Below are 25743 nucleotides of genomic sequence, written 5' to 3'. Positions count from 1 at the left end.
TAAGGCTCATTGAATCTTGCACAGTGAACAGGACTATGACAAATGTGAAATCTGTTCCAACATCACTGGAACGTTGAATGGTGATAGGAATTATGACCGAGGAGGGTCGAAACCCTAGGATTATGCACACAAGAGGAGTTCTGGGAAGTTTTCTTAGGAAAGAAGCATGAAGGAGTCTCAGGAGTATTTGACCACAAAGAAAGTTGTGAGGGAAAAAAACAGATTTAGTAAAACATTCAAACAGAGTGCAATGGTGATTATTTGGATCCATCGACTGGGTTCCATGAAGGTATCAAGGAGAGAAAGTATTCCTATCAATGTCATGGTAGTCATGAGAGACTAGAACATGATCACCATATGGACTAGGATCACGGTCGAGATAGGAGCCTTGATGTGATGGGCAATATGAAAAATAGCATAGCTGTTGTAGGATTGGTTGCAAGTAAACTTTCTTGCGGTTGGAGTAATTGCGATGGGGGCAAGATGTTGAAGAAAGAGTGGCAGCAAGAATCTGCAACTGAAGAAATAGCAACAAAGAAGCTTGAAAAGAAAGCTCGTGTGTGGATGAGGAACAATGAGAAGTTTCTGAAAGGCTTCATGGGCCCATAACCAACAGGCCTCCAAATGATTTTTATTGGGGAAATGGGATTTTGGTTCACCCCAGAATTTTGTCCCCATCAGAGTTTTCCTTTCAGTTATTCCATTTCGTTGTGGAGTATAACGTGCAGTAACTACCTCTTGATTCCATGCAGTTGAAAGAAATCAGTGAATCATGTTATCATATATTCACCACCTCTATTTGATCTCAAAATTTTAATATGATTTCCACTTTGTTTTTAAACCATAGCTTTAAATATTTTAAATATAGAAAATGCTTTAGATTTTTGTTTCATAAGATAAACCCATGTTTCTCAACCCCATTCGGCAATAAAAGTTAGAAAGTAAACAGTACCATTTAAAGAAGGTGTTTACCTCGGTCCACGTAAATTTGTGTGAACAATCTCCAATGGAGATTTCACCCTATACAAAACTCTAGATACAAATTTATGTTTATGATTTTTTTCATGTATAGAACTTTCACATGAGCTCATTGGTTGTTGAATACTAGGTAACCCTTTCACCATTTGTTTCTTCTACAACAAATCTAGACCACCAAATAATAAATGAACACACCTTAAATGCCATAACCATGATTCATCATAAATATTAGTTTTATAAGCATTCAAGGAAAGAGACAAGTCATTTCTCATTATAAGCAGAAACATCCTATTCTTTGTCATTTCTACTTTTACTATCCTTTATTTTCTTGGATATTGGTCAATGTTAGTGCACACATTATTCTTGAAGAACACTCTATACCTTCTCTCTATGAGTTTTCCAATGCTCAATAAATTGCATTTTAAGCTAGGTGCATACTACACATCATAAATTGTTCTTCTCTCACCATTTATAGTATAAGCACCAATCATTCCTTTACCTTTAATGCACACCTTATTATCGTTATCCATCTTGACTTCAGAATGAATACTATTGTCTACATTGGAAAACAAATCTTTGTTTCCCATCATGTGATTGTTGCTACCACTATATAAGAACAAAATATTATTAGAACATCCTTCGTTCACATTACAAGTCATAAACATTGTCTTTTGATTATCCTCAGATTATTCTGACATGTGTGTAGATTTCTCACCAACATATACCTGCCTCTTCAAACACTTACTAGAAAAATGGACGTATATTTTTCAATAATAACATTGAAATTTAGACATGTCGTACCCTTTATTTCCTCGATGTCACGTTCTATTGTTACTCCCCCTTCAATTAGAAAGACATTGTTGAGATTTCTCTTCATGATCATAATTATCTCGCGACATCTTTGATCAGCTACTATGCCACATCTTCCTCTATTACTCGATAGTCCTCTCTATCTTCCTCTAATAAATTGGAGTTGAGTTTCGAAGGCAGTCTCCACCATGCTATCATCATATCTAGACATCCTGAATTCATGTGCAATCAACAAACTAGTCAACTCTTCCATTTTCATTTGACTTGTGTCCTTGAACTCTTCTATGGATACAACAACCTATTCAAATTTCTTTGACAAACTTTGAAGAAATTTCTTGATCACTCTGTTGTTCGAGAGTTATTCTACATACTGTCTTAATCGATTAACAACACTCATTACTTGAGTCATAAAAACATCCACGGTTTCATTTTCTTTCATTTTCAGATTCTCGAAATCTCTTCTCAAATTCTCCAACTTTACATTCTTCACTTTTTATACACCCTGATAACATGATTAAAGGGTGCCCCATGCCTTCCTCCAAGATTCTTTACTTGAAACTTTTGAAATAATCACATCATCTAAACCTTGTTGAATAAGGCCAAGAACTTTATTGTCCTTCTTTTTGCTCTCTTTCAACAACTTCATTCAATATTTGTAAGAGCCATATTTATTTCCTGATTAGGAAGCTCTCAAAACGCATGAGTAAAAAATCCCTAAAAATCATGAGAATGCAACAATGTTCTCATTCGAATAAACCAGGCATCATAGTTTCTCTCATTTAAAATATGAACAAATGACTGCGTAATATTGGTAGTTGTCACCGTCTCTAAAAAAAGACTCAATTCTTAAGATATCATGTAAGATTACTTTCACAATATGGCTATAGATGGAAATTTAGATTTATTCGCTAGCAATGATAAGTGAATCTAAAATACTACGGAATAATTGCACAAAAGAAAAAAAATGGCAGCCACTGTTAGGGCTAATGTTCCACCTTTTTCTCATAAATCAAAACACAGAAATGTGAAATGTCTGTCCTAAATAATTTCTAGACAACCTTGAGAAGAATGGGGCGTCACTTCTTATTTCATTCCGACGACTATATAAAAATGCTAAATTCAACCCCTTGTAATGCACAGACTCAGAGGATATTTATTTAATAAAACTGTGCTTTTTCTTTTTCTTTTTTATTATCATAAAAAAACACTTGCATAATTTCACAATAGGTCCAATTTGATAGAGTTGTACCCTAATTACCAACATAGAATTTCCTCATAACATTGCTGCCAACAAATTACTTTCAAAAGCTCGACTATAAATCTTGCAGTGTCAGAAAAATCTCACAGAAATCTACACACAGTTCGGTGATGGTTTAGCGCTACTCGAAGTACTTGAAGGTGCGCTCACCTCATTGTCATCAATGACAGGGCTCTGGCAAAATGGCATTTGTTCGGTCCACTATGTATGAAGTACTTAAGTTGGAACCACCTTGCTTGGCAGTACGCGCGAGCCAAAGAGGATTTCATGGTCGAATCCCACGACAGTATCTATGCGTTGAAGAAGGATGATATTTAGATTCCTCCGACTCTAAAATAATGGCCAACAGCGTGAAATAAAATCTTCTCCAGGATTGCTAAAATACTTCAGGATACATACAGTTCTAATTTTTATAGCGATAATAGTTACAATAACCTGTATACTTATATCTTCAACAAAGGATATACCGATAATTTTGATCAGTTCTCAACCGATACCAAAGACCGACTCATAAATACTACCAATAAAGCTACGTAGAGTCCCAAACTCTTTGATGTATATTAGCTCGACGAATTTGTCAACAATGGCATCAGCGATTGAAGAGACGACAAAGGGGAAAATGAAACTTTTTCGATTTCTTGAAGGAATAGTCACAGAGCAATGGATTTATGGTGCCCTTCCATAATCTTATTGCTCGTCACTCAATATTTCATGGTGGAAATGATAGCTTTTATCCTAGTTCTGATACCAGATGAAAGGTACAAAACATACCAAGAACACAGTAAACCGCAGCTACAGTTGTTTAATTACAGACAAACAAGAAAGCCAAGAGTGGATGATCTCCCCCTCTGGCTGATGCTTTCTATTTATCTAAAAAATGAATTCAGTTACATCAAGTAAACAATCAATTTTCTAGGTAGTGTTGCCCCTTCACATTCAAATTGGTTTTGGCCTTTCCAGTCTGAGCAGCAGAGGTGGTGTGATGAGGCTGTGGTGACTGTTTGGAGTTTGAAGAGCTATCGCAGTGTGCGGTGAGGCATTGATGGTGGAAGATGGCATGCAACGAAATAGTTATTCTTACAAGTCTAATAATTTTCATATTCTTTTAATTTGTGAGCTTAGCTATCCTTTATTATAATTGAGAAGTTATATTCATTTGAATCTATGATAACTGGATTTATGTGGAATCAAATTTGTAAATTTTATATTTAAATGCAAAAAAGGGGAAAGATTTACCTCTGAATCCATAGTTTTACGAACGTGTTATGGAGTGGGTGGTTGATATAATTTCATTCTGAGTATGCGGTGCAGGGTAGGTGCAGGGTAGGATGAGCAGTTCCATACACAAATACTCAATATTTTAATTGGGATGCTGTTCATTTGATGGACGAAGCTGACAGAAACATAGCCAGATTATTTCTGGATGGGAGCTTCACAACTCCCTCACTCCACCTAGCTCTAAACACCACCCTCAACTAAGAAATAAACTATAAACTCTATGTAAAGATTTTCCCTTATACCAATGATATAAGATACCCCATTTTTGAACAAGGATTTCAGCATCGTACTATTATGTTTGTTGCATACGTTTTTTAGGATAAGGGAACCTGGATGAAGTACATACTACATGATTACATGGTTGTAAGTATTTGATCACCGGATAATTTAATGTTAGAAATTTCGCATACTTCTAAGGTAATATCCATTCGTTTACATTAGAATTTTGGCTGAAATTTCATGAAAGGATATATATATATATATATATATATATATATATATATATATATATATATATATAATTCAGTTTGACTAAGTTGATATAGCTGAGTGGTGTACAACACATTGATTTGTTTTTATTAAATTGACTAGAACTCGCAACTAACTGAAATTTGTTGAAATTATAATTTCAACTGCAGTGAACAGAACAGTAGCAGCTACTTTATTCATTTGTCGTGATCCGGCGCCCCACATTTTTTCCCGATCTTTTAAATCACCGCCATTACCATCTTTTCACTCTTTAATTATTTTTGTGTTTCCAGAAGGAAGAAGATCAAATCCAGCGCTACACCATTACTTTTCAACAACCGTATTAATGGGCATAATGGCTGAAACAGAAAAAGTACTAGCCTCGAGCCGACGTAGCATTTATCAGTCATAGATTTCATCACCACCGACTCAAGAAATACAGCAAAAGATCAAATCTGTTAATCATGAGCAGCAGAGACTTCATCAGCAAGTTAAAGCAGTGATGACCCTTTCCCACACTATAAAATGCAGACACAACAGTGTAGAAAAACATAGAATAGATTGAAAGTCCTTTTGTAACACACAACAGTGTAGAACAAGAGAGTTTTTTTTGTATTGCACAGCAGTGCTGAAATTTTCTGCGATAGTTGTTTTGTGGAACTGAAGCGTTCCTGTTGTAATCCCTCTGTCAAGAGGAAGATGCTCTTTAGCATAATATTTTGTGAAGATCCCTCTACGTGAGGAAGACTTATTTTATCAGTTAGTTTATCATAAATAGAAGTTTCTTTTTGCCTGTTGCTGTTACACCGTAAGTCAAAAAATACTTGACGTAAAAAATCCCTGTTGCTGTTACACCGTAACTCAAAAAATACTTGACGTCAAAAATTTACGTTGCTGCAACACCACGAACAGCGTTGCTGCAACACAAGTTACAGCAACTGAAAAAAAACTGTGTTGCTGCAACACCATTTCCAGAGAACAAATTTTTTTGTTTTTCTGAGTTAAAAACAGAGTATTTTTTTTTGTCAAAAACAGAGTATTATTTTGATCAGTTTTTGATCCTGAGGCAAAGTAGAGTATTATTTTATGCTCTGTTCTTGTGTTTTTGAATTATCAGAAAACAAAGTATTGCTCTCTGTTCATATTTTTGTTGTTTCAGAATTTATGAGAAAATTCTCAACAGTGGAAACAGAGGATTTTTCCACTGTATTTTGTTTGGAATAACCAGAAATTCCCGACATGGTATCGGAGCTTGTCCAAGCTCTTTGAAGACATCAAAGAAGTTGAAAGAAGATTTCTTGCTGCAGTAGATTATCCAGCAGAGCGAAAACGCTGTCAAGGTATTTTTCAGATTAGTTTTTTGTGTAGCTGTTGAAGACAATTAACTGATTTTTTTTACACAGTAAAGTATTGAAGGAATGGCCAGCACCAGCGTGGGTATGTTTAATACCCAGCTCCCACAATTCAATGGGAAAAACTATGACTACTGGGCAATAACCATGAGAGCCCTGTTTTCCTCACAAGATTTATGGGAACTTGTTGAATATGGATTTGAAGAGTCAGCAAATGAAGAAGAGTTTATTGGATTAACTCAAGCAGAGAAAGAGTTGTTGAAGAGAAATAAGAAGAAGGACTCAAAAGCCCTTGTATTCTTATATCAAGCAGTGCATGAGAGTGTGTTTCCGAGGATAGCAGCATCCAAGACATCCAGAGAAGCATGGTAAACTCTCAAGACAGCCTATCAAGGCATGGAGAAAGTGAAGACAGCAAAACTACAGTTGCTGAGGAAAGATTTTGAGAACCTGCGTATGAAGGAGTCAGACAATATTGACTCATTCTTCACACAAGCAATTGGTTTGGTCACACAGATAAGGTCTCATGGAGAAACTCTTGAATAAAGGAGGATTGTGGAGAAACTATTGAGGTGCCTACCCTCAAAGTTTGATGTGATTGTCACCACCATAGAAGAGACAAAGGATCTCTCAAATTTTTCAGTTGATGAACTTCATGCATCACTGATAACACATGAGCAGAGGTTGAGTAGAAATGAAAACTCATCTCTAGAGCAAGCCTTCAAGACCCAGATGTCATTTGGAAGAGGAAGAGGTCAAGGCAGAGGAAACAAGAGAGGAAGAGGCAGAAGCTAATACAGAGGCGGAAGAAACAGTCCAGCAAACGTTCAAGGAAGAGGCAGCAATCCAAATCAGAACCAAGGCCATGGCAGCAGTCAACAAAGTGGACAACTTCATGCTCAAGGACAAAGGTATGAAAAATCCAATGTCCAATGTTATTATTGTAAAAAATATGGGCACTATGCAAATGAATGTAGGAAGAAGCAGCATGATATGAGTAATAGATCTAGTGCAAATATCACTAGAGAAAATATCAGTCAAAATAATGTGTCATTAGTTTGTAATATGGCTGAAACAAACAGTGAGGATATATGGTTTCTAGATTTTGGTTGCAGCAACCATATGACAGGAAACATAGCCTTGTTTTCTGCTTTAGATCAGAGTGTGCAATCACAAGTCACACTTGGGACTGATAGTAAAATTTATGTTATGGGAAAAGGAGAAGTTAAAATATTTACAAAGAAAGGTGAAAATAAAACCATAGCAGATGTTTATTATGTTCCTGGAATGAAGTGTAATCTCTTGAGTATTGGACAGCTTGTTCAGAAGGGTTATAAAGTTTTCTTTAAGAATGATGTATGCACCATCATGGACAGATTACCCAGCAAACATTGTATTTCTGAAGTGAAGATGACAAGGAATAGGATGTTCCCTCTCAGAATAAGGGCAGATCTGAAAAATAAAGAAGTACTTGCAGCAGTGACACAAGAGGCTCTCCAAAGCGTACCAAAGGATGAAAATTGGTTGTGGCATTTGAGATTTGGACATCTCAACTTTGGAGGTCTTAATTTGTTGAGTAGAAAAGGAATGGTAAGAGGATTACCATTGATAGAAAAGCCAGACAGCCTTTGTGAAGGTTGTATATTGGGAAAACAACACAGAGAAAGTTTTCCAACTGGGAAAAGCATAAGGGCAAAAGCACCCTTAGAAATTATCCACTCAGATTTATGTGGACCGATGCAAGCTCCATCACTTGCAGGCAGCCAATATTTTCAAACATTTATTGATGACTTTACCAGAAAGACTTGGGTTTATTTTCTGAAGAATAAGAGTGAAGTGTTTGAAAAATTTCAAAATTTCAAAGCACTTGTAGAAAATCAGGGTGCGCTGCGTATCAAGATTTTGAGAACTGACAGAGGAGGTGAGTATATTTCCAAAGAATTTTTACGTTTTTGCAGAGAAAATGGAATTCATAAGCAATTTACAGCAAGGTACACCCCGCAACAAAATGGAGTTGCTGAAAGGAAAAACAGAACAATCATGGATATGGCGAGGAGCATGCTGAAGGCAAAGCATTTGCCAAATGATTATTGGGCTGAAGCTATACACTGTGCAGTATATATTTTGAATAGATGTCCTACAAAAGCAGTAATGAATAAAGTGCTAGAAGAAGCATGGAGTAGGAGAAAACAAGGAGTCACCCACATGAAAGTTTTTGGTTGTGTGGCTTATGCACACATTCCAGATCAGCTAAGGAAGAAATTGGACAGCAAAGGGGAGAAATGTATTTTCATTGGATACAGTGAAGAATCCAAAGCTTACAGATTATATATCCCATCCACCAAGAAGTTTTTTGTGAGCAGAGATGTTCAATTTATTAAAGAGGAAGCTTGGGATGGAAGCATAGAGAAAACAGTTAATGTTAAAAACTGTTTGTCTCATGATGATGATGATGAGGAGTTGGCTGAAACACATCCCCAAACAGCAGCGCCAACAACAGAATAGCAAGAGACACCCTTGAGGAGAAATGAGAGTGCTTCTCCAAGCACACCACAAGGAGGAAATTCAAGTGCATCTACAAGCACTTGCACACCGAATGAAAGAGGTAAGAAATTCAGAAATTTAAGTGATATTTATGATGAAGGAATGAATTCTTTGTTTGCTTTGTATTGTCACGTTGATGACCCTGTTCATTTCGAAGATGCAATTAAAGATAAGAAATGGATAGAAGCTATGGATGATGAGATGAATGCCATAGAAAGAAATAAGACATGGGATTTAGTTGAGCTACCAAAAGGTAAAGAATTCATTGGAGTTAAATGGGTCTACAAGACCAAGAGTAATGCTGAAGGAAAGATAGAAAGGCATAAGGCAAGACTTGTTGTCAAGGGATACAAGCAGCAGTATGGGAGAGATTATGAGGAGACTTTTGCACCAGTTGCAAGAATGGAAACAGTAAGAACAGTGTTGTCCATAGCAGCACAAAACAAATGGAAAGTTTACCAAATGGACGTGAAGTCAGCATTCTTGAATGGAGTATTAATGGAAGAGGTTTACATTGAGCAACCTCTAGGCTATGAAAAGAAAGGCCAAGAGCACAAAGTCTGCAGATTGAAGAAAGCTCTTTATGGGCTAAAGCAAGCGCCAAGAGCATGGTACAGTAGGATAGATTCCTATCTACTGGAAAACGGATTTGAGAAGTGTGAGGGAGAACCCACTGTTTACATCAAAGAAAAAGACTGTAAAATTTTAATTGTTGTGTTATATGTTGATGATGTGATTTTTACAGGTAATGATGACTACCTCATTGAAAATTTCAAATCAGTCATGAAAGAAGAATTTGAGATGACTGACATGGGTTTGCTGAGATACTTCTTAGGAATAGAAGTAGATCAAAATAAAAATGGAATTTTTATTTCACAGGTAAAATATGTAAATGAAGTGTTGAGCAGATTTAACATGCAGGACAACAAGGCAGCAATCACTCCCACAGTGATGGGATTAAAACTCAGCAAAGAGGACAACAGCAAAGATTTTGACCCTAGTGTGTACAAGAGCATAGTTGGCAGCCTCATGTATTTGACTGCAACTAGGCCAGACATAATGTATGCTGTTAGTTTAATTTCTAGATTCATGGAGAAGCCAAAAGAAACACATTGGCAGGCAGCAAAGAGAATTTTGAGGTATGTTAAAGGTACAAAAAGGTATGGCATATTTTATACTGTTTCAGAATGTTCAGATTTAGTTGGATACACAGATAGTGATTGGGTTGGAAGTGTAGATGACCGGAAAAGCACATCTGGTTATATTTTTCACATAGGTTCAGGAGCCATTTCATGGGCTTCCAAGAAACAACCAATTGTGGCATTGTCTACAGCAGAAGCAGAGTATGTGGCAGCTACAACAGCTGCATGTCAAGCGGTTTGGATGAGGAGAATGTTGAGAAGTCTATGCCAGGAGCATGTAACAGCAACAATTATTTTTTGTGACAATAGCTCAGCTATTGCATTATCCAAGAACTCTGTATTCCACAAGAGAACGAAACACATAGACACAAAGTTTCACTACATCAGAGAATTGGTGAACAATGGAGAAATCATTTTACAACATTGCAGGACTCAGGAACAGGTTGCGGATATTCTGACAAAGCCATTGGATCAGAAAAGTTTTGAGTTTTTAAGGAAACTTCTGGGTATGACTGATAACCCAGCAGTTGAAATTAAAGGGGACTGTTGAAATTATAATTTCAACTGCAGTGAACAGAACAGTAGCAGCTACTTTATTCATTTGTCGTGATCCGGCGCCCCACATTTTTTCCCGATCTTTTAAATCACCGCAATTACCATATTTTCACTCTTTAATTATTTTTGTGTTTCCAGAAGGAAGAAGATCAGATCCAGCGCTACACCATTACTTTTCAACAACCGTATTAATGGGCATAACGGCTGAAACACAAAAAGAACCAGCCTCGAGCTGACGTAGCATTTATCAGTCATAGATTTCATCACCACCGACTCAACAAATACAACAAAAGATCAAATCTGTTAATCATGAGCAACAGAGACTTCATCAGTAAGTTAAAGCAGTGATGACCCTTTACCGCACTATAAAATGCAGACACAGCAGTGTAGAAAAACATAGAATAGATTGAAAGTCCTTTTGTAACACACAACAGTGTAGAACAAGAGAGTTTTTTTTGTATTGCACAGCAGTACTGAAATTTTCTGAGATAGTTGTTTTGTGGAACTGAAGCGTTCCTCTTGTAATCCCTTTGTCAAGAGGAAGATGCTCTTTAGCATAATATTTTGTGAAGATCCCTCTACGTGAGGAAGACTTATTTTATCAGTTAGTTTATCATAAATAAAAGTTTCTTTTTGCCTGTTGCTGTTACACCGTAAGTCGAAAAATACTTGACGTCAAAAATCCCTATTGTTGTTACACCGTAACTCAAAAAATACTTGACGTCAAAAATTTACGTTGCTGCAACACCACGAACAGCGTTGCTGCAACACAAGTTACAGCAACTGAAAAAAAACTGTGTTGATGCAACACCATTTCCAGAGAACGAATTTTTCTGTTTTTCTGAGTTAAAAACAGAGTATTTTTCTGTGTCAAAAACAGAGTATTATTTTGATCAGTTTTTGATCCTGAGGCAAAGTAGAGTATTATTTTATGCTCTGTTCTTGTGTTTTTGAATTATCAGAAAACAGAGTATTGCTCTCTGTTCATATTTTTGTTGTTTCAGAATTTATCAGAAAATTCTCAATAGTGGAAACAGAGGATTTTTCCATTGTATTTTGTTTGGAATAACCAGAAATTCCCGACAAAATTTAAACAGAGTTCATATTCAAATCACCACTATATACCTTATAAGCTATTCCTAAGCTTAGAACATGAATCTAATGGGAAGGACGTCAGTAGAATCATGATAAACTCTTAAGCTAATGGGAAAGACACACAACATGCGTTTCGATTATAATTTGGATGGGTTGTAAATTGATGCTGTTTTAGATCGTTTGCCCATATGATTATATATTTTTTTTGTAAGCTTGGTAGGACTTTCTGATTTTCATGTCCATTACACACCTTGCTATGGGGAAGGGTAGCCCAAGATTTGAATGTTAAGCTCCATTAATTTAACACAAAAGCTACCTTGATTTATGGAGTTGCAGCGTTTCTTAACTTATGGAAACCAACTGCAGTAGTTTCCTTAAGTTAAGAAAATCAACTGCAATTACTAAATTAATAATTAGGAGCTACTAAAGTGGTCCATTACTTTGATCTCATCTCTACCTTGATTTGTGGTTTTTCTAACGCATAGCATTTAGAAGCTTGATGGAAGCTTAGCTATATGTTCATCTGTTTGGTCCCCAAGTTCCGCTCTCAACCCCCTTCAGTTCTACACCATCTAGCTGAGATAGCAGAGCTTGGAAGTGCCTTCAGAATTCTTGTGTTCTTTTGCTAGGATTGAAGCTGGAGTGCTGAAGAAGTAGCATGCAAGTGGACTGTGGCCTTCATCAAAACATCACCAATGGCTGGAGGTAACTCGTATCCCTGGGCATTAAGTTTCAGTGATTCTTTTCAGTTCTTTCCGCATGCAGAATCGCTGTTTAGTTTTCTAACAGTTGGTATCAGAGCCCTTTTACCTCTGCCTTGCTTTATGTTGGCCAAGAAACGAATTTCGAGAACCCCTGCCGTACCAATTTTTGAGCCGGATGCTCGATCCTGTATTGCGGTTGTGGAAGTGGCCACTACGGCGAATGAAATCAATTTTGCTTTTGAATAACATTCCCGATCTCTGGAGCTTTCTTCATATCAGTAAGATCACATATTGGATCTTTCTGTTGATGGGGTTTTTAAGGATACATAATACGCATGTCAGAACAAAGCTTCTCAAATTCCCATATAAGCATGTTCATGATTTGTTTTTGCTTCTGCTTCGTTTTGTATCATGCGATGATGGTATTATCTCGCCTGCAACATGGCAGTTGTCTCTTAAAATGTGCGTTTCCCACCTGATCATGAAATCATCAGACTGTACTCGATTAAGAAACCCATTTGACTAAAAGCCGGAACATGCCAATGTTTCAGTCGAATAGAGACAGTCCGTTCTGGGCGAAAAGGTGTTGATGTCGATCATCATACCTTGCATAACATACATGCGACTCCAACTGGATCATCGAATTAGAAATTCAATAGAATCTCATGAGCCGAGTTGACCAGCGTTTGTATTACTCTCTAACCGTCGGTTAGCCGGCACAAAACCCTGGTTAAGTCATGACCTTATCTCCCCCCGCATACGTATTCAGTTTCTATTTCATTTTCATGTGAAGGTTTGTAGTTTGATTAACTCGCCTGTCCGGTTCTCACTGGATCTTGGCCCTTTTGCCCAAGCTACTGAGACACTGCGAGTAGGTGTAATTTAATGTAATTGCAATGGCAGAATCCTCCAAGATGAAGCTAGTTCTCATGTGTGATTGTTTCTAAATTGCAATTATCCCAGCAAAGTAGTACACTTTTGATTGAAGATTTCCATAAGAAAGTTACTAATAAAAGGCGGCATATCCCTGGTCGAAGGTTTTCATACCATGTGAATTATCACTATCTCGTTGTGTTAGGCATTCAATCCTGAAGTTTGTAACACTACAGATCTCATTAGAAACTCCATACTGTGTTGGCAAGTTTTTTTTATTGAGAAACTTCGGGTTTTTTGTTACACAGTTCATGAATTTCCGTAAAGCATTTGATTGAATAGACGGTTCAGATTTTATGCCAATGTCATATTCTTCGTCTTATATCGGCATTGGGGATGAGATTTCAGCGCACTCAATAGGTTTACCGTTACCGTAATAATTTTTAAATTAATAGCAGTGTCGCTAAGGTTCGAACCTGAGCGGACGATGCCCAACAGATTTGAAGTCTGTGTGGTTAACCACCCAGACATATAGGTTCGAATCCCGCTGCCGCTGTTTGCTGTGTTTATAATATCGTATTAAGTGGCCTTCCCCAAAACTGTTTAGGCGTAATCCAGATTTGGCAAATGGAAGAGTATGAGGAATATATATATATGTTGTCAGCCAATTGGAATCAAAAGTATGGTAGATAAATTCTATGCCACTATAATTACTTGACTGCAAACCTGTGAACATCAAGTAAGTTTTTTTATCGATACAATACTCTACGATTTTATTTGGATTTACTTATATTTTTATATAATACAACAATTACAATGATTAGGTATAGTCCAAGAAATAAGGGTTTGTTATCATATAAATAGATGTTCTAAAATTTTCCTGAAGATAACTAAGACAAAGAATAACCAGTGCGTCATGTATATCATTCATGTTGAATAGAGCATACACATTGCTGGCATAACAACGCTGGTGATCTTATTTTGACACATTGTCTGTGAGGAGCAATCCTGAAAAAGTGTTGCATAAGCGACCTGCAATTTTGAGATTTGAATTCTCATCTGTAGAAATTCGGCTCTGCATATCATCAGTTTCTTTAATTTTTTTTTGTCTGTGTTAATATTGGGTTGTCACGTTTCTTTGGATTTAGCCGCGATAATGAAGTATGGGGAGAATTTGGAGAATGACACGGATGGTTCCAAGCAGCCATTCCTGCAGAAATCAATGCCAGAGAAAAGTAGGAGAACCCATGGATTTTTTACGATGTTTAGAGGGAGTATTGCTATTGCTATTTGTGTACACTGATAGTAGCCATGGGTCCTCTGCAATTTGGATTCACAGTAAGTATGGTGAAATAAATGATATTGGCTTTTCTCACGATTTTCCTGGGAGTTTCTGTCACCCAGAATGGGCTAGCTATAATGTTAATGGAATAAATACATGGTGCGATGAAGTTAGATCTTCTCAGTCTTGAAGAGTTTCTATGCCTAACAGGTTTGATTAGTGTATGTGTATATATATTTGTTGAGACTGGCTTTTCTCAGCGTTAAGAGTTCCTATGCCTAAATAGCCTAATTACTGCATTCACATACAACGTAATTACATTGATCATTTTTTAGCATACATATTAAAGTTTCTCTTGACAAGCTATTGGATCTGATCGCAGATGGGCCTGCGTGGCTGTTATTTATTTCCAATACTCCCATGAATGGATTTTAGGTCATGTCTATGACAATGCAGTGCTCATTTGTTTTACTTGTTGCATTGTCATTTGTTTTACTTGTTGTAGACTGCAGGTTCCTTTTGATAGACAGAAGGCCATAATATATATAAAATAATATTTCAAATTTGCAGTTTTGTTTGCAAATTGTTTAGAGCCCATTTTGTAATTAATTTAAGAATTAGTCTTAAATAAATTATGGGACAGTTAGATTAAGGAATGTAAATTTGATTTTGCTGGAAAAATATTACAGTTATATGGAGTTTATTAAAATGTCATTTTAACTTACTCCTTTCAGTAAACATTATTTTTCTCTCTGGTTAAGTTTTGTTTATGCAACAAAATTAATGTCTAGTGATCCATGTAATTTTAATTAATTAGAGAGTAGCCACAGCATCTTTAATTAAATAAAATTATATATTGATTGGCAAGATCACATAAAGATTATTTAGACATTAAATTGTAATTAATTACACTGAATATAATAAATTTTATCCCACAGGAATTTTTATTATATTTATGTGATTAATTAGGATAAAATTTCATAACCTACCCATAGGAGTTGTGAATTAATAAGTTTGATCATAAAGTTTTATTGAATCAGCTTGAATTGAAAATTTAGCCCACAGGCAATTTTCATGTCATTTGATTCAATTCTTTTTAGCATGTTTTACATTGGTAAAACATGAAAGTTCATAAAAGTTTTGTTGAATCTGCTTGAATTGAAAATTTAGCCCACAGGCAATTTTTATGTCATTTGATTCAATTCTTTTTTAGCATGTTTTACATTGGTAAAACATGAAAGTTCATAAAAGTTTTATTGAATCTGTTTGAATTGAAAATTTAGCCCACAGGCAATTTTCATGTCATTTGATTCAATTCTTTTTAGCATGTTTTACATTGGTAAAACATGAAAGTTTATAAAGTTTTATTGAATCTGTTTGAATTGAAAATTTAGCCCACAGGCGATTTTCATGTCATTTGATTCAATTCCTTTTAGCATGTTTTACATTGGTAAAACGTGAAAGTTCATAAAGTTTTATTGAATCTGCTTGAATTGAAAATTTAGCCCACAGGCAATTTTCATGTCATTTGATTCAATTCTTTTTACCATGTTTTACATTAGTAAAACATGAAAGTTTATTAAGCCTCAACATAAGCATGTGATTCTTTATTTTGATGCAGTAGTACAACCTGCAAATTTCTCTGAAATTCGTTCTGACATTCCCGAACTTGAGGAAGTAATCTCGTTTGGTTGTTGTGAATCTGATATGGTTAATGTTAATATTAACACATGGTGGATTGATTCTGGATCAACAATTCACATTTCGAATTCCTTGCGAAGGTTTGCAAAACCAAAGGAAGCCAGTGGGAAGTGAGCAAAGCATCTTATCAGGAAACAAGATGGGCTCGCATGTGGAAGCTATAGGAACATGTTATTTAACTTTAAGTAGTGGTTTTGTTTTGGAGTTAGAAAAGACCTGTATGTTCCAAGTTTTTCTAGAAACTTGATCTCAGTTTCAAGGCTTGTACCCTTTGGATATTCCTTAAAATTTTCAGAAAAAAAAAAAAAAAAAACTCTTCCAGTCTATTCTATAAATCTGATTATGTAGGGAATGGTATTTTGTCTAATGGTCTTTACTACAAAACAATGTCACATATGATTCAATGCATGTTCACACTGGTATTAAAAGATGATGATTAATAACACTTCTTCATTAATGATTGATAACACTTCTTCATGAATAACACATCTTCATTGATTCCCCTCTAGTCATGGTGAGCAATTGGTTTGCAAGCTCAAGAAGTCATTGTATGGTTTAAAACAAGCATCCCGCCAATGGTATTTGAAATTCCATAGTGTAATTTCTTCTTTTGGTTTTGTAGAAAACATTATGGATCAATGTATATACCTGAAGGTTAGTGGGAGTAAAATTTGTTTTCTTGTTTTATATGTGGATGACCTTTTGCTAGCAATCAATGATAAGGGTTTGCTACATGAGGTGAGACAATTCCTCTCTAAAAGTTTTGATATGAAGGATATGGGTGAGGCATCTTATGTCATTGGCATTAAGATCCATAGAGACAAATTTTGAGGCATCTTGGGTCTGTCACAGGAAACCTATATTAATAAAATTTTAGAGAGATTCAGGATGAAGGATTGTTCACCAAGTGTAGCTCCCATTGGGAATGTTGGGACGATGTCAGAATGATCCAGGTTTAGACCACTGGAGAGCTGCAAAGAAAGTAATGAGGTACCTTCATGGGACCAAAGACTACATGCTTATGTATATCCTGTTTGAGGCTGCTTTACATGGTGTATGGCTTAAGAATTTCATTTCTGGGCTTAGAATTATGGATTCTATATCTAAGCGATTGAGAATATATTGTGATAATTTAGCTGCTGGTTTTATGGCTAAAAAAGTGGGAGTCGAAATAAACACATCGACATTAAGTTTTTAGCTATAAGGGAACGTGTTAAAGAAAATAAAGTGGTCATTGAGCACGTCAGCACTGAGTTAATGATTAATGATCCTTTGATTAAGGGCATGCCACAGTTAATTTCAAGGATCATGTATTGAATATGGGACTTGGTTCCATTATGCAGTTTTTTCATTGTATGGACAATGTTAATGAAATTCTTAATTATTGTGATGTTTTTTCTCATATTATGTGCACCTTAAGTTGATTTGAGAAAATTCATTTAAGAAGGACCAAGAATAAACATAGGGTTTATTCATTAAGAAATTGTTGCCACATAAATTATAATAAGAATAAATGCATAGTAATACATGGAAGGTAATACTCGTCATTAGAGGACTTATCGCCATGATTCATGTATCTATTACTTAATACAGATTATCAATGGTTTTTAAGTTGAGACATTAAGTTTGGAAGTATGGACCAAGTGGGAGAATGTTAAGCTCCATTAATTTAACACAAAAGCTACCTTGATTTATGGAGTTGCAGCTTTTCTTAACTTATGGAAACCAACTGCAGTAGTTTTCTTAAGTTAAGAAAATCAACTGCAATTACTAAACTAATAATTGGGAGCTACTAAAGTGGTCCATTACTTCGATCTCATCTCTACCTTGATTTGTGTTTTTTCTAACACATAGCATTTAGAAGCTTGATGGAAGCTTAGCTATATGTTCATCTGTTTGGTCCCCAAGCTCCGCTCTCAACCCCCTTCAGTTCTACACCATTTAGCTGAGATAGCAGAGCTCCGAAGTGCCTTCAGAATTCTTGTGTTCTTTTGCTAGGATTGAAGCTGAAGCTGGAGTGCTGAAGAAGTAGCATGCAAGTGGACTGTGGCCTTCATCAAAACATCACCAATGGCTGGAGGTAACTCGTATGCCTGGGCATTAAGTTTCAGTGATTCTTTTCAGTTCTTTCCGCATGCAGAATCGCTGTTTAGTTTTCTAACATTGAACCCAAGACTTCTGGTTCGGTGAGACTTCATTTGCACTGCGACTGCAACTTGAGCTACCCCACGTAGACATTGCCGATATGATTATATATTAATTTCACTATATTTTCCCTTTCTCATAAGTAGTAATTTGGTGTTTTAGCAGACGTGTTGAATTGCTCTCCTACTCTGCTTAGTAATTAGGTGGCCAGTGAAATTTAAATTGTTTCTCTACCGTATTATTGTTGCCTTCCGGTTTGAAGAACAGTCTCATGACCAGTCAGCCACAAATGTACTTGAGTATTACTTCAACTAAAGTGGGTGCCTCATTACTTCGGCACGCCTCCTGTTTTTACAAAGAATGTAAGGTTGACGCGTCATCCTTGCCACTAGCAAATTTCAGGAAAGGAAGATATGGAAAATGTGTTCAACCAAAGTGGGCTCCTCGTTACTTGGCATGTGCTATGTTTTTTAACAGAAGATAGAAGGCTGAAACGTCATCGTTGTAGTCAGGGAATTTGAGGAATGGAAGCTAGTGAATATAGCTGAATTATTTGTTCTTTTATTCAACAATTTTTTCAGGGAGATGCGTATATTCTATCTTGTGAATTCGAACATATGACTTTGCAAGCAAATATTTTTCTGTTAGGCTCACTCATAGTCTATAATTATGTGGCACCGAAATTGCTGACCATGCCTTGATATATTCAGTAGGAGAGGAAAGCAATTGCATTGTTTATACTATGTTGCTTTGATTTCTCATTCTTCTTTAAGAAAAACAATTGTTTAATGAGTATTATTAGGACAGTCGTGTATTTTGAATAGCTTTAATTTCTCATTCTTTATTATTTAAGAAAAAGATTCTTAAAAGAAACTTTGATCGCACAATGGCCTCCTTTTTTAGAAGCTTTGATTTCTCATTTTTCAATCTTTGACAATTTTTAAGAAAAAGACTGCCCGAAGATTATTATCCCAGTCGGGTTCTTTTAATTTGCTGATTCATATTACAATAGGAAGGATTGAGAAAAACATGCCAGCATAAAGTTGGTGAATCCTGATATTGTATGTGATAATATTGTTGAGAATGAAGTTTATAAATCTGAATATTGTGTTATTTCCAGTGATAATATTGTTCCTGCAGCATTCAGCCAGAAGTTATGCTGTTGTTGGAAAAGTGGGTGGCTGTTGCAGCACCATTTACAGTTTTGGAGATTCTCTGGCAGATACGGGGAATTTGTTAGCGGCGGCAGTTGCTGGGGGGCGTAATCTGAACCAACTAAATTTTGCCGATCTGCCTTACGGCGAAACATATTTTCGCAAAGCAACAGGCCTGTACTCAGATGGGCGATTGATCGTAGATTACATCTGTCCGTAGTTCAAACCTTCTGAAAATAATTGGGTTTCTTAATGTTTATATATGTTCTTGTCTGTTCAATTTTATTTTCATTTCGTAAAATTTTGTTTTGCAGCACAAAGAACCGTATCTGAGGGTAAGAAATACTTCAAAAATCGCCGCCACTGGTGTTAACTTTGCAGTGGCTGGAGCCTCAGCCTTGAAGGCTGATTTCTTCGAAGTGAGGAATATAGGACAGCTTTTGACGCCGTATTCACTGGATATTCAGATTAATTGGTTTCTAACGCAAAGACGCAAGATATGTGAAAACTACCGAGGTACTGCCACTTCTTTTTCTGCGACTTTTATTTCTTGTCACCAAACAATTTGTTTCAGTGAAACCAAATCGTTTGTTTCACTTGCATTTGCTCACATGTTTTACTTTACCATTAATCACTAATTTCTTAGTGCTACCCATTCTTAATTTCATTAACATCATTGCATCGGTATTGATAATTTCATTAACATTAAATCATTTCATTTGTAGGTCAGCAACCTAACCTACTATGCCTAAAGCTTTAATTCTTATTGGTATATCCCATTTAAAAAAAATATTTTAATTTTGATTATAATAAGATATTTTAATATTGATTTTAGGTAAAAGGTTTTAATTTTCATTTTATATAAAATATTTATAAAAGAAATTACATATTTGTTTATCTATGCTTTCTATCATTGAATATTTTATTTTATAATTAAGTATAATATTGTTTAAGTGAATATATATATATATATATTTTAAGTTTTTAAATTAGGAGAAGTAGAATCTGCACTTTATAGTAAGGTTAAGTGTTATGTTTGATATGACATAGATATGTGTATCTCTTATTCCTTTATACTAATAAATTATACTAAATACTTAACTGGTGATGGTAGTGACATAAAGTCTCATGGAATCAGAGACTTTGAGTTTGAATCTTGTGTTACTTTCCTTGTAGCAGAGTAAATAATAAACCTATAAAACAAAATCCTAAAATCCTACCAAACTTACTATATATATATAATTATTTCTTATAGATTATAAAATAAAAATATAATTTAAAAGAAAATCTATTATTTATATGTAATGTTAATATATAACTTTGTAACTTGTCTTTAAATATATTAATTGATAACCAGTTTAACATTTTTCTTATTATTTCAATTTCTTATTGGTATAGATTATTAGTTTATAGATTTTTTTTTTTAATACACATCTACAACATATTAATATGAATTCATTATTACTAGGAATGTATTTTTATCATAGTTCACTTATAATTTATTATAATTGTGAATTTGTTATATATTTAAATATATCATAATTTCAGATTATTTATTATCAATATAAATTTATCTTACAAACTTTTTTAAAATGTAAAATATAATATGTTATTTTTCATTGTTTAAATTTTATTTTTAAATATTAAATACAATATATATAAAACCAAATAAAAATTTTACCATAAAAATTTCTAATTACTTTACAACATAATCCTTCTTTTTAATTATAACCAATATTTATTTTTTTATTTAAAACATATTTTTTATGTTTTTACTTCTATTTAAAAAGCAAGACTGACAGAATTACGCGTACCTCATACTGTGAGCCAAATAAAACTCAGAATGTATAATACATTTAAATCTAGGAGAACTCATGTATAATTTATAATAATGTTGACTTTATTATACATTTAAAAACATGCAATTACTGGCAAATTATGTGCAATTAAATTTTAATCATTTTTTTTGCTTGAGACTGCTTTTTTTTGGGTTGGAAAGTCATGGAGATTTTATTTATATTTTGAGAAAATCTGGCAGGGATTTTTGTAAATCCAAGTTACACTTGTTAAACATCAAAATTTCAGGTTGTCCACAAGTTTTTGATGGGGCTGAATCTATTTCCACCATCAAAAACATGATTCAAACAGTGCCTCTACAAGATTTTTAAATTTTTTTTACTGAGATTCCAACCTGTTTTAACAATCCAAACAATTTTTCCACCTCCATAAACAACTCCATCCTTTTAAAAATTTATATTTTTATATTTAAAAGCAAAAAAAAAGTGTTACCTCCGTAGCGAGAGTTCATATGAGTTTATACTTTATGAATTCAACCTTTTCAAACTCATCAACTTGAGTTATGATTGGAGCATAGTTGTTTGCTCTGTTCCTAAAGTATTAATGAATTATATAATGCAGACTGTGACAAGCATTTTGCGAATGCGTTGTTTCTGATGGGGGAGATCGGCGGAAACGATTACAACTATCCATTCTTTCAGCGTCGGCCAATGAAAGAAGTGCATACCTTCATCCCTTTAGTAGTGGAAAAGATCGCAAAAGCGCTCAAGGTGACTTTCAGCCTTGATAAATCTCATTTGATTCATTAAATCCAAAGATATGTCTATACATACCAGCTGCTGGCTGTGATGGGTATTTGGTTGCAGACACTGATTAGGGTTAGCGTGAGTTTGAGTCTTAATAATTTTTATTTGATTCATTAAATCCAAAATTGTGTCTGTACATATCAGCTCTTTATTGTGTTGTGAGTTTGTTGCAGACACTCATTACAGTGGGCGGCGCAAGGAAGATTTTAGTTCAGAATAACTTACCCATTGGCTGTTCACCGTCATATTTAACACTATATGCTTCAGCTTCATCACGAAATGGAGAACCGCTGGACAAACTGGGGTGTCTGCGAAGGTTCAACAATTTCGCCAGTAAGGGCAATCATCTTCTCAGAGCGCGAGTTGCACATTTGCAATTTCAACATCCACAAGTTAAATTTGTGTTTGCAGACTATTACGGAGCGGCCCTCAATGTTTTAAAGTCTCCACAGTCCTTCGGTAAGCAATTTAAACAAAGGGAGAAAAATTAAACTGCAGGATTTATAGCTCTCAACAGTAATGAATTTTGACATATTCCCAATTTTGATCAAAACTCGAATTAATTCATTTCACTTCGTGCCATTTCCATTCATTTCGTTCAATGGAATGGAATGGAACGCGGGTGAGTGCGTGGATACAGGGCTGCAGAAAAATGTTCTACGGACATGTTGTGGAGTTGGTGGTCGATATAATTTCAATCTGACTATGTGGTGCGGTGTAGGACGAGCAGTTGCATGCGCAAATCCTCAACAATATTTCAATTGGGATGGTGTTCATTTGACGGATGCTGCGTACGGAAAGATAGCCAAATTGTTCCTGGACGGGAGCTTCATAACTCCCCCTCGAGCTCTATCTCTAAACGCCACCCTCGACTAAGAAATTAACTGTAAACTCAATGTAAAGATTTTCCTTTATACCAATGAAATAACATATTCCCTGGATTTCGTCACAGTTTTACTCAGTTTGTTGCATAAGTTTTTGAAGGGACGGAACATGCACAAAGTACATGATTACATGGTTGTGAGTGCTTAGGAGTTTCGCATGCTTCCAAGGTAATATTAATGGGTTTAGATAACAATTTTGAAAACATTTCAGAGTTGGAATGTTGATATATATATATACAATTCAGTCTGACTACGTGGATAAAACGCACTCTTGTATAAGCGATTATTTGGTTTTTTAATTTTTTGTTTGTACCGAACTGAAATTATCTAAACAGAGTTCAGTTCCAAATCACCATTATAGTGTATGCCATAAAAGCTATTTGTCCGCTTAGAACATTAAGCTAACGGGCAGGCCACTGTTGGGTATTTTTGATGTAAAATACCAAAAACAAACAAAATAACCACCACAGAGACAGTGCTCTGTTTCCTCTGTCCAGAATCTTTACACAGGGAAGCTTTTAAAAACTAATTAACTCAGAACAGTCCATTACACAGTCACAAAAAAAACTTCTATTGATTTAAAACAAAAGAACTGATACAAACTTCATCCTCTGCGCAGAGAGGGATTCACCGGGAGAACTCTTTCTCACTTGCTTCTGGTTCCACTGCTGTGGATATTACAAAAGGAATTTCATGATGTTCCTCTGTTTTACAATGGCGAACTAAAACATTACATCCCCATTTTTTTGATATCTCGCACTGCTGTGCGTTCAACATATACCACAAAGATTACATACACCGCTGCACACGGGGACTACACACATACAAAAAAAATCACACTCACATCGTGCGCAGGCACAATACACAAAACTGCTGCACGTAGACTTATTTTTTACAACATGTATAAAACATATATAAAAAACATATATAACAATATGCCCATAACCATATTAAATATATGCCCATAACGATATTTTAGGCGCCTCCACCTAGTCTACGTAAAAACATTAAAAACCATAAGTTCATCACCTACGGCGGTCAACACAAAACCAAACACTCCACGCAAAATTTCGATTTGACGCAGGCGGAATGCACATTCGGGAAATCAACGGCTGAGGACGCGCGATCAAATCGCTGAGCTGATCCGACGAGGTTCGCAAGCCATCCTCGGGCAAACAAAACGATCTTTAACAGCCAGGGAGCAGGCGGTATTGGCGTTTGTACAAGGGACGCGTGGCGGAGTTTGATTGTGTCGGAGCCCTTCATACGGAAACAGCCTTTTGCCAAAGGCGGTGTGGGGAGACCGGGGTGGTTTTACCAAAACTGCCGCGCTGTTTAAAATTACAAATTTAACACTCCCCTTTAATTTTAACAGCCGCACGTTCGCTCATTCCCAAGCATTTTCTCAAAAATTCGAAATTCTTCTGAACCAGTGGCTTTGTCAAGATGTCTGCAACCTGTTCCTGAGTCCTGCAATGTTCTAGGACAATTTCTCCATTGTTCACTAATTCTCTGATGTAGTGAAACCTTGTATCAATGTGTTTCGTTCTCTTATGAAACACTGAATTCTTTGACAAAGCAATAGCAGAGCTATTGTCACAAAAAACCACTGTCGCTTTTGCCTGCTCTTGGCCTAGGCTTCTCAACATCCTTCTCATCCATATTGCATGACATGCTGTTGTTATGGATGCCACATATTCAGCCTCTGCTGTAGATAATGCTACAATGGATTGCTTCTTAGAAGCCCATGAAATGGCTCCTGAACCCATATGAAAAACATAACCGGAGGTGCTCTTCCGATCATCTACACTTCCAGCCCAATCGCTATCAGTGTATCCAACCAAATCTGAATGTTCTGAGGCATGATATAAAATTCCAAACATTTTGGTGCCTTTGACATACCTCAAAATTCTCTTTGCTGCCTGCCAATGTGCCTCCTTTGGCCTCTCCATAAATCTGGAAATCAAACTAACAACATACATTAAATCAGGCCTAGTTGCTGTTAAATACATAAGGCTGCCCACAATGCTTTTATACAAGCTAGGATCAAAATCCTTGCTGCTGTCTTCTCTGCTGAGCTTTAATCCCATCACTGTGGGAGTGATGGCTGCCTTGCATTCTTGCATGTTAAATCTGCCAAAAACTTGATTTACATATCTTGCTTGAAATATAAAAATTCATTTTTCATTTTGATCTACTTCTGTGCCTAAGAAGTATCTCAAAAAACCCATGTCAGTCATTTCAAATTCATCCTTCATGACTGATTTAAAATTCTCAATAAGATAAATATCATTTCCAGTGAAAATAACATCATCTACATACAAGACAACAATTAAAATTTTACCATCCTTTTCCTTGATTTAGACTGTGGGTTCTCCTTCACATTTGTCAAATTCATTATCCAATAGATATGAATCTATCCTGCTGTACCATGCTCTTGGCGCTTGTTTCAGCCCATAAAGAGCTTTCTTCAATTTGCACACTTTGTGCTCTTCTCCTTTCTTCTGATAGCCGAGAGGCTGTTCAATGTACACCTCTTCTTTTAACACTCCATTTAGGAATGCTGACTTCACGTCCATTTGGTAGACTTTCCATTTGTTTTGTGCTGCTATGGACAGCACTGTTCTCACGGTTTCCATTCTTGCAACCGGGGCGAAAGTCTCCTCATATTCTCTCCCATACTACTGCTTGTAGCCTTTGACAACCAGCCTTGCTTTATGCCTTTCAATCTTGCCTTCAGCATTGCTCTTGGTCTTGTAGACCCATTTCACACCAATGACTTCTTTGCCTTTTGGTAACTCAACCAAATCCCATGTTTTGTTTCTCTCTATGGCATTGATCTCCTCATCCATAGCTTCCATCCATTTCCTATCTTTAATTGCATCCTCGAAATGAATAGGATCATCAACATGACAAT

General features: G+C 35.7%; 1 pseudogene; it reads left to right on the top strand.

Moving 5' to 3' along the window:
* Positions 1-396: 396 nt before the first annotated feature.
* Positions 397-22818, top strand: LOC149144931 (GDSL esterase/lipase At1g28590-like; annotated as a pseudogene).
* Positions 22819-25743: the final 2925 nt, after the last annotated feature.

Source organism: Pinus tabuliformis, chromosome X (assembly GCF_031772625.1).
Source record: "Pinus tabuliformis cultivar Carrire ecotype Pingquan chromosome X, CPIR1, whole genome shotgun sequence".
NCBI classification, from domain to species: domain Eukaryota; kingdom Viridiplantae; phylum Streptophyta; class Pinopsida; order Pinales; family Pinaceae; genus Pinus; species Pinus tabuliformis.
The sequence above is the reverse complement of the archived record's forward strand: the minus strand, read 5'-3'. Positions and strand labels throughout refer to the sequence as shown.